The sequence below is a fragment of the Schistocerca gregaria genome, chromosome 10 (assembly GCF_023897955.1).
Source record: "Schistocerca gregaria isolate iqSchGreg1 chromosome 10, iqSchGreg1.2, whole genome shotgun sequence".
Classification (NCBI taxonomy): Eukaryota; Metazoa; Arthropoda; class Insecta; order Orthoptera; family Acrididae; genus Schistocerca; species Schistocerca gregaria.
In genome coordinates, this window is record NC_064929.1 from 24,604,483 (window position 1) to 24,617,439 (window position 12,957).

Sequence of the window (12,957 nt, forward strand, 5' to 3'; positions counted from 1 at the left end):
AGTGCAGATCTGTCTTAGGTATCGCGGCTTAACCTCATTGAAGTCTAGAGGGTCGACAACACGTTGGTCTTACTCAGAGCGGTGTCCGAATTCTATTTTCGACGTTATACGTGCCACTTTCATTGTGGCCAACTACGATTCGATACAGAATGCACGAAACCTGAAAGACACCCTAACGGATACATAGAGAGTAGTGTTTGTCTGCTGAATAATGGGAGTGCAAGGGTCTGTGTCGTCTATATGGCTGTATGTAGCACCATTAGTCTTCGGGGGGGCGGGCGTAGCTCAGATGGTAGAGCGCTCGCTTAGTATGCGAGAGGTACTGGGATCAATACCCAGTGCCTCCAGAATTTTTAACACACCTACATGCGCACCTTGATATGCAAATGGAATAATTCACGACCAGCAGATGTGTCTAGGAAGATACAAGCGAATGATTAGCATCCACAATTGACAAGCGTGCTGTTATTTGTGCGCAGGAAGCACCCTCCTCCCACGCCTACACTTAATTTAGAAACAGTACAAGTGTTCCCGTAAGATTCTCAAGCCTATGTCGGAAAGATCTGCCTTGCGCCGAGTTCATGTAAATCCCACTGCACATTCCTATTCTTTGCGTGCAGTCAGCTGCTACTGGTGTTGCTAGTTGTGACTGCTGATAACAGATGCCGTAGCAATCAATTCATGGAGTGAGTTGTATGTTTTGCGATAGTCTGTCTCTGACAAGCAAGCACAGGTGACATAGGTGCGAACACAGGAAGCTTGCAGACCCTCGCTGCCTGCAGACACCGAGCAGACACACTAGGAGGGCGGCCTAAGCCGTAGGCGAAATGTACTCATTCGCTTTGGCGCGACGTCGAACTATAAATAATGCTGTCACTAGCGTGAGCGTTGCGTGAGCGTCGTGGAAAGTCGGAAAAGTCGGCTGCGAGGGTGAGTGCCAAGTTTGGGGAGCGTTTCGTAGTATGCGCAGTGCAATGGAGACGCGGAAACTTGTTGTGGCCCAGTGTTTTGCAGTTGGACGACAAGATTGGTACACAGTAGTAAAGAGCGAGGCACTGAGTTGGCATAAATAATGTAGAGATGTGTTTGTTACCTCAGGTGCTGTATAATTGTCTACAATGAGTGAAAACGGAGCAATTTGTGACGGCTCTTTCAATTTAAGACGTTAAAAACAGACGGAATTTGCATTTGCAATACCAGAGCATCGAAACTACTTGGAACTTTTGTGTATATGAACGGGTCCGCGCTTTGTACTCTGCTCCCTTCACCGCTACAAACCAACCAACCATCGTGTCCGTGCGCATCTGAGTCGCAAAGAATGGGGAATAGCGCAGTTTGCTCGTGCATGGGGCGTAGCTCAGTTGGTAGAGCGTTCGCTTGGCATGTGAAAGGTCCAGGGTTCAAGCCGCGGCGCCTCAATTTTTTGTGGTCAGTGCATGGTAAGTGTTGGTCGCGGCGAACCTAAAGGCACGCAAGATGTTGCAAAGCCAGCGTCACAGACTGATATGATGTATACTGACGTAAGGAGAGCAAGATGTAAGTGTGGGGACCGGCTGTTATCGAGGTGTCATCGAGTGCAGATCTGTCTTAGGTATCGCGGCTTAACCTCATTGAAGTCTAGAGGGTGGACAACACGTTGGTCTTACTCAGAGCGGTGTCCGAATTCTATTTTCGACGTTATACGTGCCACTTTCATTGTGGCCAACTACGATTCGATACAGAATGCACGAAACCTGAAAGACACCCTAACGGATACATAGAGAGTAGTGTTTGTCTGCTGAATAATGGGAGTGCAAGGGTCTGTGTCGTCTATATGGCTGTATGTAGCACCATTAGTCTTCGGGGGGGCGGGCGTAGCTCAGATGGTAGAGCGCTCGCTTAGTATGCGAGAGGTACTGGGATCAATACCCAGTGCCTCCAGAATTTTTAACACACCTACATGCGCACCTTGATATGCAAATGGAATAATTCACGACCAGCAGATGTGTCTAGGAAGATACAAGCGAATGATTAGCATCCACAATTGACAAGCGTGCTGTTATTTGTGCGCAGGAAGCACCCTCCTCCCACGCCTACACTTAATTTAGAAACAGTACAAGTGTTCCCGTAAGATTCTCAAGCCTATGTCGGAAAGATCTGCCTTGCGCCGAGTTCACGTAAATCCCACTGCACATTCCTATTCTTTGCGTGCAGTCAGCTGCTACTGGTGTTGCTAGTTGTGACTGCTGATAACAGATGCCGTAGCAATCAATTCATGGAGTGAGTTGTATGTTTTGCGATAGTCTGTCTCTGACAAGCAAGCACAGGTGACATAGGTGCGAACACAGGAAGCTTGCAGACCCTCGCTGCCTGCAGACACCGAGCAGCCACACTAGGAGGGCGGCCTAAGCCGTAGGCGAAATGTACTCATTCGCTTTGGCGCGACGTCGAACTATAAATAATGCTGTCACTAGCGTGAGCGTTGCGGAAAGTCGGAAAAGTCGGCTGCGAGGGTGAGTGCCAAGTTTGGGGAGCGTTTCGTAGTATGCGCAGTGCAATGGAGACGCGGAAACTTGTTGTGGCCCAGTGTTTTGCAGTTGGACGACAAGATTGGTACACAGTAGTAAAGAGCGAGGCACTGAGTTGGCATAAATAATGTAGTGCACAATGGTTCTCGAGATGTGTTTGTTACCTCAGGTGCTGTATAATTGTCTACAATGAGTGAAAACGGAGCAATTTGTGACGGCTCTTTCAATTTAAGACGTTAAAAACAGACGGAATTTGCATTTGTAATACCAGAGCATCGAAACTACTTGGAACTTTTGTGTATATGAACGGGTTCGCGCCTTTGTACTCTGCTCCCTTCACCGCTACAAACCAACCAACCATCGTGTCCGTGCGCATCTGAGTCGCAAACAATGGGGAATAGCGCAGTTTGCTCGTGCATGGGGCTTAGCTCAGTTGGTAGAGCGTTCGCTTGGCATGTGAAAGGTCCAGGGTTCAAGCCGCGGCGCCTCCATTTTTTGTGGTCAGGGCATGGTAAGTGTTGGTCGCGGCGAAGCTAAAGGCACGCAAGATGTTGCAAAGCCAGCGTCACAGACTGATATGATGTATACTGACGTAAGGGGAGCAAGATGTAAGTGTGGGGACCGGCTGTTATCGAGGTGTCATCGAGTGCAGATCTGTCTTAGGTATCGCGGCTTAACCTCATTGAAGTCTAGAGGGTGGACAACACGTTGGTCTTACTCAGAGCGGTGTCCGAATTCTATTTTCGACGTTATACGTGCCACTTTCATTGTGGCCAACTACGATTCGATACAGAATGCACGAAACCTGAAAGACACCCTAACGGATACATAGAGAGTAGTGTTTGTCTGCTGAATAATGGGAGTGCAAGGGTCTGTGTCGTCTATATGGCTGTATGTAGCACCATTAGTCTTCGGGGGGGCGGGCGTAGCTCAGATGGTAGAGCGCTCGCTTAGTATGCAAGAGGTACTGGGATCAATACCCAGTGCCTCCAGAATTTTTAACACACCTACATGCGCACCTTGATATGCAAATGGAATAATTCACGACCAGCAGATGTGTCTAGGAAGATACAAGCGAATGATTAGCATCCACAATTGACAAGCGTGCTGTTATTTGTGCGCAGGAAGCACCCTCCTCCCACGCCTACACTTAATTTAGAAACAGTACAAGTGTTCCCGTAAGATTCTCAAGCCTATGTCGGAAAGATCTGCCTTGCGCCGAGTTCATGTAAATCCCACTGCACATTCCTATTCTTTGCGTGCAGTCAGCTGCTACTGGTGTTGCTAGTTGTGACTGCTGATAACAGATGCCGTAGCAATCAATTCATGGAGTGAGTTGTATGTTTTGCGATAGTCTGTCTCTGACAAGCAAGCACAGGTGACATAGGTGCGAACACAGGAAGCTTGCAGACCCTCGCTGCCTGCAGACCCCGAGCAACCACACTAGGAGGGCGGCCTAAGCCGTAGGCGAAATGTACTCATTCGCTTTGGCGCGACGTCGAACTATAAATAATGCTGTCACTAGCGTGAGCGTTGCGTGAGCGTCGTGGAAAGTCGGAAAAGTCGGCTGCGAGGGTGAGTGCCAAGTTTGGGGAGCGTTTCGTAGTATGCGCAGTGCAATGGAGACGCGGAAACTTGTTGTGGCCCAGTGTTTTGCAGTTGGACGACAAGATTGGTACACAGTAGTAAAGAGCGAGGCACTGAGTTGGCATAAATAATGTAGAGATGTGTTTGTTACCTCAGGTGCTGTATAATTGTCTACAATGAGTGAAAACGGAGCAATTTGTGACGGCTCTTTCAATTTAAGACGTTAAAAACAGACGGAATTTGCATTTGCAATACCAGAGCATCGAAACTACTTGGAACTTTTGTGTATATGAACGGGTCCGCGCTTTGTACTCTGCTCCCTTCACCGCTACAAACCAACCAACCATCGTGTCCGTGCGCATCTGAGTCGCAAACAATGGGGAATAGCGCAGTTTGCTCGTGCATGGGGCGTAGCTCAGTTGGTAGAGCGTTCGCTTGGCATGTGAAAGGTCCAGGGTTCAAGCCGCGGCGCCTCCATTTTTTGTGGTCAGTGCATGGTAAGTGTTGGTCGCGGCGAACCTAAAGGCACGCAAGATGTTGCAAAGCCAGCGTCACAGACTGATATGATGTATACTGACGTAAGGAGAGCAAGATGTAAGTGTGGGGACCGGCTGTTATCGAGGTGTCATCGAGTGCAGATCTGTCTTAGGTATCGCGGCTTAACCTCATTGAAGTCTAGAGGGTGGACAACACGTTGGTCTTACTCAGAGCGGTGTCCGAATTCTATTTTCGACGTTATACGTGCCACTTTCATTGTGGCCAACTACGATTCGATACAGAATGCACGAAACCTGAAAGACACCCTAACGGATACATAGAGAGTAGTGTTTGTCTGCTGAATAATGGGAGTGCAAGGGTCTGTGTCGTCTATATGGCTGTATGTAGCACCATTAGTCTTCGGGGGGGCGGGCGTAGCTCAGATGGTAGAGCGCACGCTTAGTATGCGAGAGGTACTGGGATCAATACCCAGTGCCTCCAGAATTTTTAACACACCTACATGCGCACCTTGATATGCAAATGAAATAATTCACGACCAGCAGATGTGTCTAGGAAGATACAAGCGAATGATTAGCATCCACAATTGACAAGCGTGCTGTTATTTGTGCGCAGGAAGCACCCTCCTCCCACGCCTACACTTAATTTAGAAACAGTACAAGTGTTCCCGTAAGATTCTCAAGCCTATGTCGGAAAGATCTGCCTTGCGCCGAGTTCACGTAAATCCCACTGCACATTCCTATTCTTTGCGTGCAGTCAGCTGCTACTGGTGTTGCTAGTTGTGACTGCTGATAACAGATGCCGTAGCAATCAATTCATGGAGTGAGTTGTATGTTTTGCGATAGTCTGTCTCTGACAAGCAAGCACAGGTGACATAGGTGCGAACACAGGAAGCTTGCAGACCCTCGCTGCCTGCAGACACCGAGCAGCCACACTAGGAGGGCGGCCTAAGCCGTAGGCGAAATGTACTCATTCGCTTTGGCGCGACGTCGAACTATAAATAATGCTGTCACTAGCGTGAGCGTTGCGTGAGCGTCGTGGAAAGTCGGAAAAGTCGGCTGCGAGGGTGAGTGCCAAGTTTGGGGAGCGTTTCGTAGTATGCGCAGTGCAATGGAGACGCGGAAACTTGTTGTGGCCCAGTGTTTTGCAGTTGGACGACAAGATTGGTACACAGTAGTAAAGAGCGAGGCACTGAGTTGGCATAAATAATGTAGTGCACAATGGTTCTCGAGATGTGTTTGTTACCTCAGGTGCTGTATAATTGTCTACAATGAGTGAAAACGGAGCAATTTGTGACGGCTCTTTCAATTTAAGACGTTAAAAACAGACGGAATTTGCATTTGTAATACCAGAGCATCGAAACTACTTGGAACTTTTGTGTATATGAACGGGTTCGCGCCTTTGTACTCTGCTCCCTTCACCGCTACAAACCAACCAACCATCGTGTCCGTGCGCATCTGAGTCGCAAACAATGGGGAATAGCGCAGTTTGCTCGTGCATGGGGCGTAGCTCAGTTGGTAGAGCGTTCGCTTGGCATGTGAAAGGTCCAGGGTTCAAGCCGCGGCGCCTCCATTTTTTGTGGTCAGTGCATGGTAAGTGTTGGTCGCGGCGAAGCTAAAGGCACGCAAGATGTTGCAAAGCCAGCGTCACAGACTGATATGATGTATACTGACGTAAGGAGAGCAAGATGTAAGTGTGGGGACCGGCTGTTATCGAGGTGTCATCGAGTGCAGATCTGTCTTAGGTATCGCGGCTTAACCTCATTGAAGTCTAGAGGGTGGACAACACGTTGGTCTTACTCAGAGCGGTGTCCGAATTCTATTTTCGACGTTATACGTGCCACTTTCATTGTGGCCAACTACGATTCGATACAGAATGCACGAAACCTGAAAGACACCCTAACGGATACATAGAGAGTAGTGTTTGTCTGCTGAATAATGGGAGTGCAAGGGTCTGTGTCGTCTATATGGCTGTATGTAGCACCATTAGTCTTCGGGGGGGCGGGCGTAGCTCAGATGGTAGAGCGCTCGCTTAGTATGCGAGAGGTACTGGGATCAATACCCAGTGCCTCCAGAATTTTTAACACACCTACATGCGCACCTTGATATGCAAATGGAATAATTCACGACCAGCAGATGTGTCTAGGAAGATACAAGCGAATGATTAGCATCCACAATTGACAAGCGTGCTGTTATTTGTGCGCAGGAAGCACCCTCCTCCCACGCCTACACTTAATTTAGAAACAGTACGTGTTCCCGTAAGATTCTCAAGCCTATGTCGGAAAGATCTGCCTTGCGCCGAGTTCATGTAAATCCCACTGCACATTCCTATTCTTTGCGTGCAGTCAGCTGCTACTGGTGTTGCTAGTTGTGACTGCTGATAACAGAAGCCGTAGCAATCAATTCATGGAGTGAGTTGTATGTTTTGCGATAGTCTGTCTCTGACAAGCAAGCACAGGTGACATAGGTGCGAACACAGGAAGCTTGCAGACCCTCGCTGCCTGCAGACACCGAGCAGCCACACTAGGAGGGCGGCCTAAGCCGTAGGCGAAATGTACTCATTCGCTTTGGCGCGACGTCGAACTATAAATAATGCTGTCACTAGCGTGAGCGTTGCGTGAGTGTCGTGGAAAGTCGGAAAAGTCGGCTGCGAGGGTGAGTGCCAAGTTTGGGGAGCGTTTCGTAGTATGCGCAGTGCAATGGAGACGCGGAAACTTGTTGTGGCCCAGTGTTTTGCAGTTGGACGACAAGATTGGTACACAGTAGTAAAGAGCGAGGCACTGAGTTGGCATAAATAATGTAGAGATGTGTTTGTTACCTCAGGTGCTGTATAATTGTCTACAATGAGTGAAAACGGAGCAATTTGTGACGGCTCTTTCAATTTAAGACGTTAAAAACAGACGGAATTTGCATTTGCAATACCAGAGCATCGAAACTACTTGGAACTTTTGTGTATATGAACGGGTCCGCGCTTTGTACTCTGCTCCCTTCACCGCTACAAACCAACCAACCATCGTGTCCGTGCGCATCTGAGTCGCAAAGAATGGGGAATAGCGCAGTTTGCTCGTGCATGGGGCGTAGCTCAGTTGGTAGAGCGTTCGCTTGTCATGTGAAAGGTCCAGGGTTCAAGCCGCGGCGCCTCCATTTTTTGTGGTCAGTGCATGGTAAGTGTTGGTCGCGGCGAACCTAAAGGCACGCAAGATGTTGCAAAGCCAGCGTCACAGACTGATATGATGTATACTGACGTAAGGAGAGCAAGATGTAAGTGTGGGGACCGGCTGTTATCGAGGTGTCATCGAGTGCAGATCTGTCTTAGGTATCGCGGCTTAACCTCATTGAAGTCTAGAGGGTGGACAACACGTTGGTCTTACTCAGAGCGGTGTCCGAATTCTATTTTCGACGTTATACGTGCCACTTTCATTGTGGCCAACTACGATTCGATACAGAATGCACGAAACCTGAAAGACACCCTAACGGATACTTAGAGAGTAGTGTTTGTCTGCTGAATAATGGGAGTGCAAGGGTCTGTGTCGTCTATATGGCTGTATGTAGCACCATTAGTCTTCGGGGGGGCGGGCGTAGCCCAGATGGTAGAGCGCTCGCTTAGTATGCGAGAGGTACTGGGATCAATACCCAGTGCCTCCAGAATTTTTAACACACCTACATGCGCACCTTGATATGCAAATGGAATAATTCACGACCAGCAGATGTGTCTAGGAAGATACAAGCGAATGATTAGCATCCACAATTGACAAGCGTGCTGTTATTTGTGCGCAGGAAGCACCCTCCTCCCACGCCTACACTTAATTTAGAAACAGTACAAGTGTTCCCGTAAGATTCTCAAGCCTATGTCGGAAAGATCTGCCTTGCGCCGAGTTCATGTAAATCCCACTGCACATTCCTATTCTTTGCGTGCAGTCAGCTGCTACTGGTGTTGCTAGTTGTGACTGCTGATAACAGATGCCGTAGCAATCAATTCATGGAGTGAGTTGTATGTTTTGCGATAGTCTGTCTCTGACAAGCAAGCACAGGTGACATAGGTGCGAACACAGGAAGCTTGCAGACCCTCGCTGCCTGCAGACACCGAGCAGCCACACTAGGAGGGCGGCCTAAGCCGTAGGCGAAATGTACTCATTCGCTTTGGCGCGACGTCGAACTATAAATAATGCTGTCACTAGCGTGAGCGTCGTGGAAAGTCGGAAAAGTCGGCTGCGAGGGTGAGTGCCAAGTTTGGGGAGCGTTTCGTAGTATGCGCAGTGCAATGGAGACGCGGAAACTTGTTGTGGCCCAGTGTTTTGCAGTTGGACGACAAGATTGGTACACAGTAGTAAAGAGCGAGGCACTGAGTTGGCATAAATAATGTAGAGATGTGTTTGTTACCTCAGGTGCTGTATAATTGTCTACAATGAGTGAAAACGGAGCAATTTGTGACGGCTCTTTCAATTTAAGACGTTAAAAACAGACGGAATTTGCATTTGCAATACCAGAGCATCGAAACTACTTGGAACTTTTGTGTATATGAACGGGTCCGCGCTTTGTACTCTGCTCCCTTCACCGCTACAAACCAACCAACCATCGTGTCCGTGCGCATCTGAGTCGCAAACAATGGGGAATAGCGCAGTTTGCTCGTGCATGGGGCGTAGCTCAGTTGGTAGAGCGTTCGCTTGGCATGTGAAAGGTCCAGGGTTCAAGCCGCGGCGCCTCCATTTTTTGTGGTCAGTGCATGGTAAGTGTTGGTCGCGGCGAAGCTAAAGGCACGCAAGATGTTGCAAAGCCAGCGTCACAGACTGATATGATGTATACTGACGTAAGGAGAGCAAGATGTAAGTGTGGGGACCGGCTGTTATCGAGGTGTCATCGAGTGCAGATCTGTCTTAGGTATCGCGGCTTAACCTCATTGAAGTCTAGAGGGTGGACAACACGTTGGTCTTACTCAGAGCGGTGTCCGAATTCTATTTTCGACGTTATACGTGCCACTTTCATTGTGGCCAACTACGATTCGATACAGAATGCACGAAACCTGAAAGACACCCTAACGGATACATAGAGAGTAGTGTTTGTCTGCTGAATAATGGGAGTGCAAGGGTCTGTGTCGTCTATATGGCTGTATGTAGCACCATTAGTCTTCGGGGGGGCGGGCGTAGCTCAGATGGTAGAGCGCTCGCTTAGTATGCGAGAGGTACTGGGATCAATACCCAGTGCCTCCAGAATTTTTAACACACCTACATGCGCACCTTGATATGCAAATGGAATAATTCACGACCAGCAGATGTGTCTAGGAAGATACAAGCGAATGATTAGCATCCACAATTGACAAGCGTGCTGTTATTTGTGCGCAGGAAGCACCCTCCTCCCACGCCTACACTTAATTTAGAAACAGTACAAGTGTTCCCGTAAGATTCTCAAGCCTATGTCGGAAAGATCTGCCTTGCGCCGAGTTCATGTAAATCCCACTGCACATTCCTATTCTTTGCGTGCAGTCAGCTGCTACTGGTGTTGCTAGTTGTGACTGCTGATAACAGATGCCGTAGCAATCAATTCATGGAGTGAGTTGTATGTTTTGCGATAGTCTGTCTCTGACAAGCAAGCACAGGTGACATAGGTGCGAACACAGGAAGCTTGCAGACACTCGCTGCCTGCAGACACCGAGCAGCCACACTAGGAGGGCGGCCTAAGCCGTAGGCGAAATGTACTCATTCGCTTTGGCGCGACGTCGAACTATAAATAATGCTGTCACTAGCGTGAGCGTTGCGTGAGCGTCGTGGAAAGTCGGAAAAGTCGGCTGCGAGGGTGAGTGCCAAGTTTGGGGAGCGTTTCGTAGTATGCGCAGTGCAATGGAGACGCGGAAACTTGTTGTGGCCCAGTGTTTTGCAGTTGGACGACAAGATTGGTACACAGTAGTAAAGAGCGAGGCACTGAGTTGGCATAAATAATGTAGAGATGTGTTTGTTACCTCAGGTGCTGTATAATTGTCTACAATGAGTGAAAACGGAGCAATTTGTGACGGCTCTTTCAATTTAAGACGTTAAAAACAGACGGAATTTGCATTTGCAATACCAGAGCATCGAAACTACTTGGAACTTTTGTGTATATGAACGGGTCCGCGCTTTGTACTCTGCTCCCTTCACCGCTACAAACCAACCAACCATCGTGTCCGTGCGCATCTGAGTCGCAAAGAATGGGGAATAGCGCAGTTTGCTCGTGCATGGGGCGTAGCTCAGTTGGTAGAGCGTTCGCTTGGCATGTGAAAGGTCCAGGGTTCAAGCCGCGGCGCCTCAATTTTTTGTGGTCAGTGCATGGTAAGTGTTGGTCGCGGCGAACCTAAAGGCACGCAAGATGTTGCAAAGCCAGCGTCACAGACTGATATGATGTATACTGACGTAAGGAGAGCAAGATGTAAGTGTGGGGACCGGCTGTTATCGAGGTGTCATCGAGTGCAGATCTGTCTTAGGTATCGCGGCTTAACCTCATTGAAGTCTAGAGGGTGGACAACACGTTGGTCTTACTCAGAGCGGTGTCCGAATTCTATTTTCGACGTTATACGTGCCACTTTCATTGTGGCCAACTACGATTCGATACAGAATGCACGAAACCTGAAAGACACCCTAACGGATACATAGAGAGTAGTGTTTGTCTGCTGAATAATGGGAGTGCAAGGGTCTGTGTCGTCTATATGGCTGTATGTAGCACCATTAGTCTTCGGGGGGGCGGGCGTAGCTCAGATGGTAGAGCGCTCGCTTAGTATGCGAGAGGTACTGGGATCAATACCCAGTGCCTCCAGAATTTTTAACACACCTACATGCGCACCTTGATATGCAAATGGAATAATTCACGACCAGCAGATGTGTCTAGGAAGATACAAGCGAATGATTAGCATCCACAATTGACAAGCGTGCTGTTATTTGTGCGCAGGAAGCACCCTCCTCCCACGCCTACACTTAATTTAGAAACAGTACAAGTGTTCCCGTAAGATTCTCAAGCCTATGTCGGAAAGATCTGCCTTGCGCCGAGTTCACGTAAATCCCACTGCACATTCCTATTCTTTGCGTGCAGTCAGCTGCTACTGGTGTTGCTAGTTGTGACTGCTGATAACAGATGCCGTAGCAATCAATTCATGGAGTGAGTTGTATGTTTTGCGATAGTCTGTCTCTGACAAGCAAGCACAGGTGACATAGGTGCGAACACAGGAAGCTTGCAGACCCTCGCTGCCTGCAGACACCGAGCAGCCACACTAGGAGGGCGGCCTAAGCCGTAGGCGAAATGTACTCATTCGCTTTGGCGCGACGTCGAACTATAAATAATGCTGTCACTAGCGTGAGCGTTGCGGAAAGTCGGAAAAGTCGGCTGCGAGGGTGAGTGCCAAGTTTGGGGAGCGTTTCGTAGTATGCGCAGTGCAATGGAGACGCGGAAACTTGTTGTGGCCCAGTGTTTTGCAGTTGGACGACAAGATTGGTACACAGTAGTAAAGAGCGAGGCACTGAGTTGGCATAAATAATGTAGTGCACAATGGTTCTCGAGATGTGTTTGTTACCTCAGGTGCTGTATAATTGTCTACAATGAGTGAAAACGGAGCAATTTGTGACGGCTCTTTCAATTTAAGACGTTAAAAACAGACGGAATTTGCATTTGCAATACCAGAGCATCGAAACTACTTGGAACTTTTGTGTATATGAACGGGTCCGCGCTTTGTACTCTGCTCCCTTCACCGCTACAAACCAACCAACCATCGTGTCCGTGCGCATCTGAGTCGCAAAGAATGGGGAATAGCGCAGTTTGCTCGTGCATGGGGCGTAGCTCAGTTGGTAGAGCGTTCGCTTGTCATGTGAAAGGTCCAGGGTTCAAGCCGCGGCGCCTCCATTTTTTGTGGTCAGTGCATGGTAAGTGTTGGTCGCGGCGAACCTAAAGGCACGCAAGATGTTGCAAAGCCAGCGTCACAGACTGATATGATGTATACTGACGTAAGGAGAGCAAGATGTAAGTGTGGGGACCGGCTGTTATCGAGGTGTCATCGAGTGCAGATCTGTCTTAGGTATCGCGGCTTAACCTCATTGAAGTCTAGAGGGTGGACAACACGTTGGTCTTACTCAGAGCGGTGTCCGAATTCTATTTTCGACGTTATACGTGCCACTTTCATTGTGGCCAACTACGATTCGATACAGAATGCACGAAACCTGAAAGACACCCTAACGGATACTTAGAGAGTAGTGTTTGTCTGCTGAATAATGGGAGTGCAAGGGTCTGTGTCGTCTATATGGCTGTATGTAGCACCATTAGTCTTCGGGGGGGCGGGCGTAGCCCAGATGGTAGAGCGCTCGCTTAGTATGCGAGAGGTACTGGGATCAATACCCAGTGCCTCCAGAATTTTTAAC

General features: G+C 48.7%; 2 non-coding genes across 2 annotated transcripts; both read left to right on the forward strand.

Annotated features, from left to right (window-relative positions):
• Positions 1-1,346: 1,346 nt before the first annotated feature.
• On the forward strand, positions 1,347-1,419 carry Trnaa-ggc (transfer RNA alanine (anticodon GGC)). Its single transcript has one exon. It is a non-coding gene; the product is annotated as a tRNA-Ala (tRNA).
• Positions 1,420-10,794: 9,375 nt separating this feature from the next.
• Trnaa-ggc (transfer RNA alanine (anticodon GGC)) lies at positions 10,795-10,867 on the forward strand. The gene has a single exon. It is a non-coding gene; the product is annotated as a tRNA-Ala (tRNA).
• Positions 10,868-12,957: the final 2,090 nt, after the last annotated feature.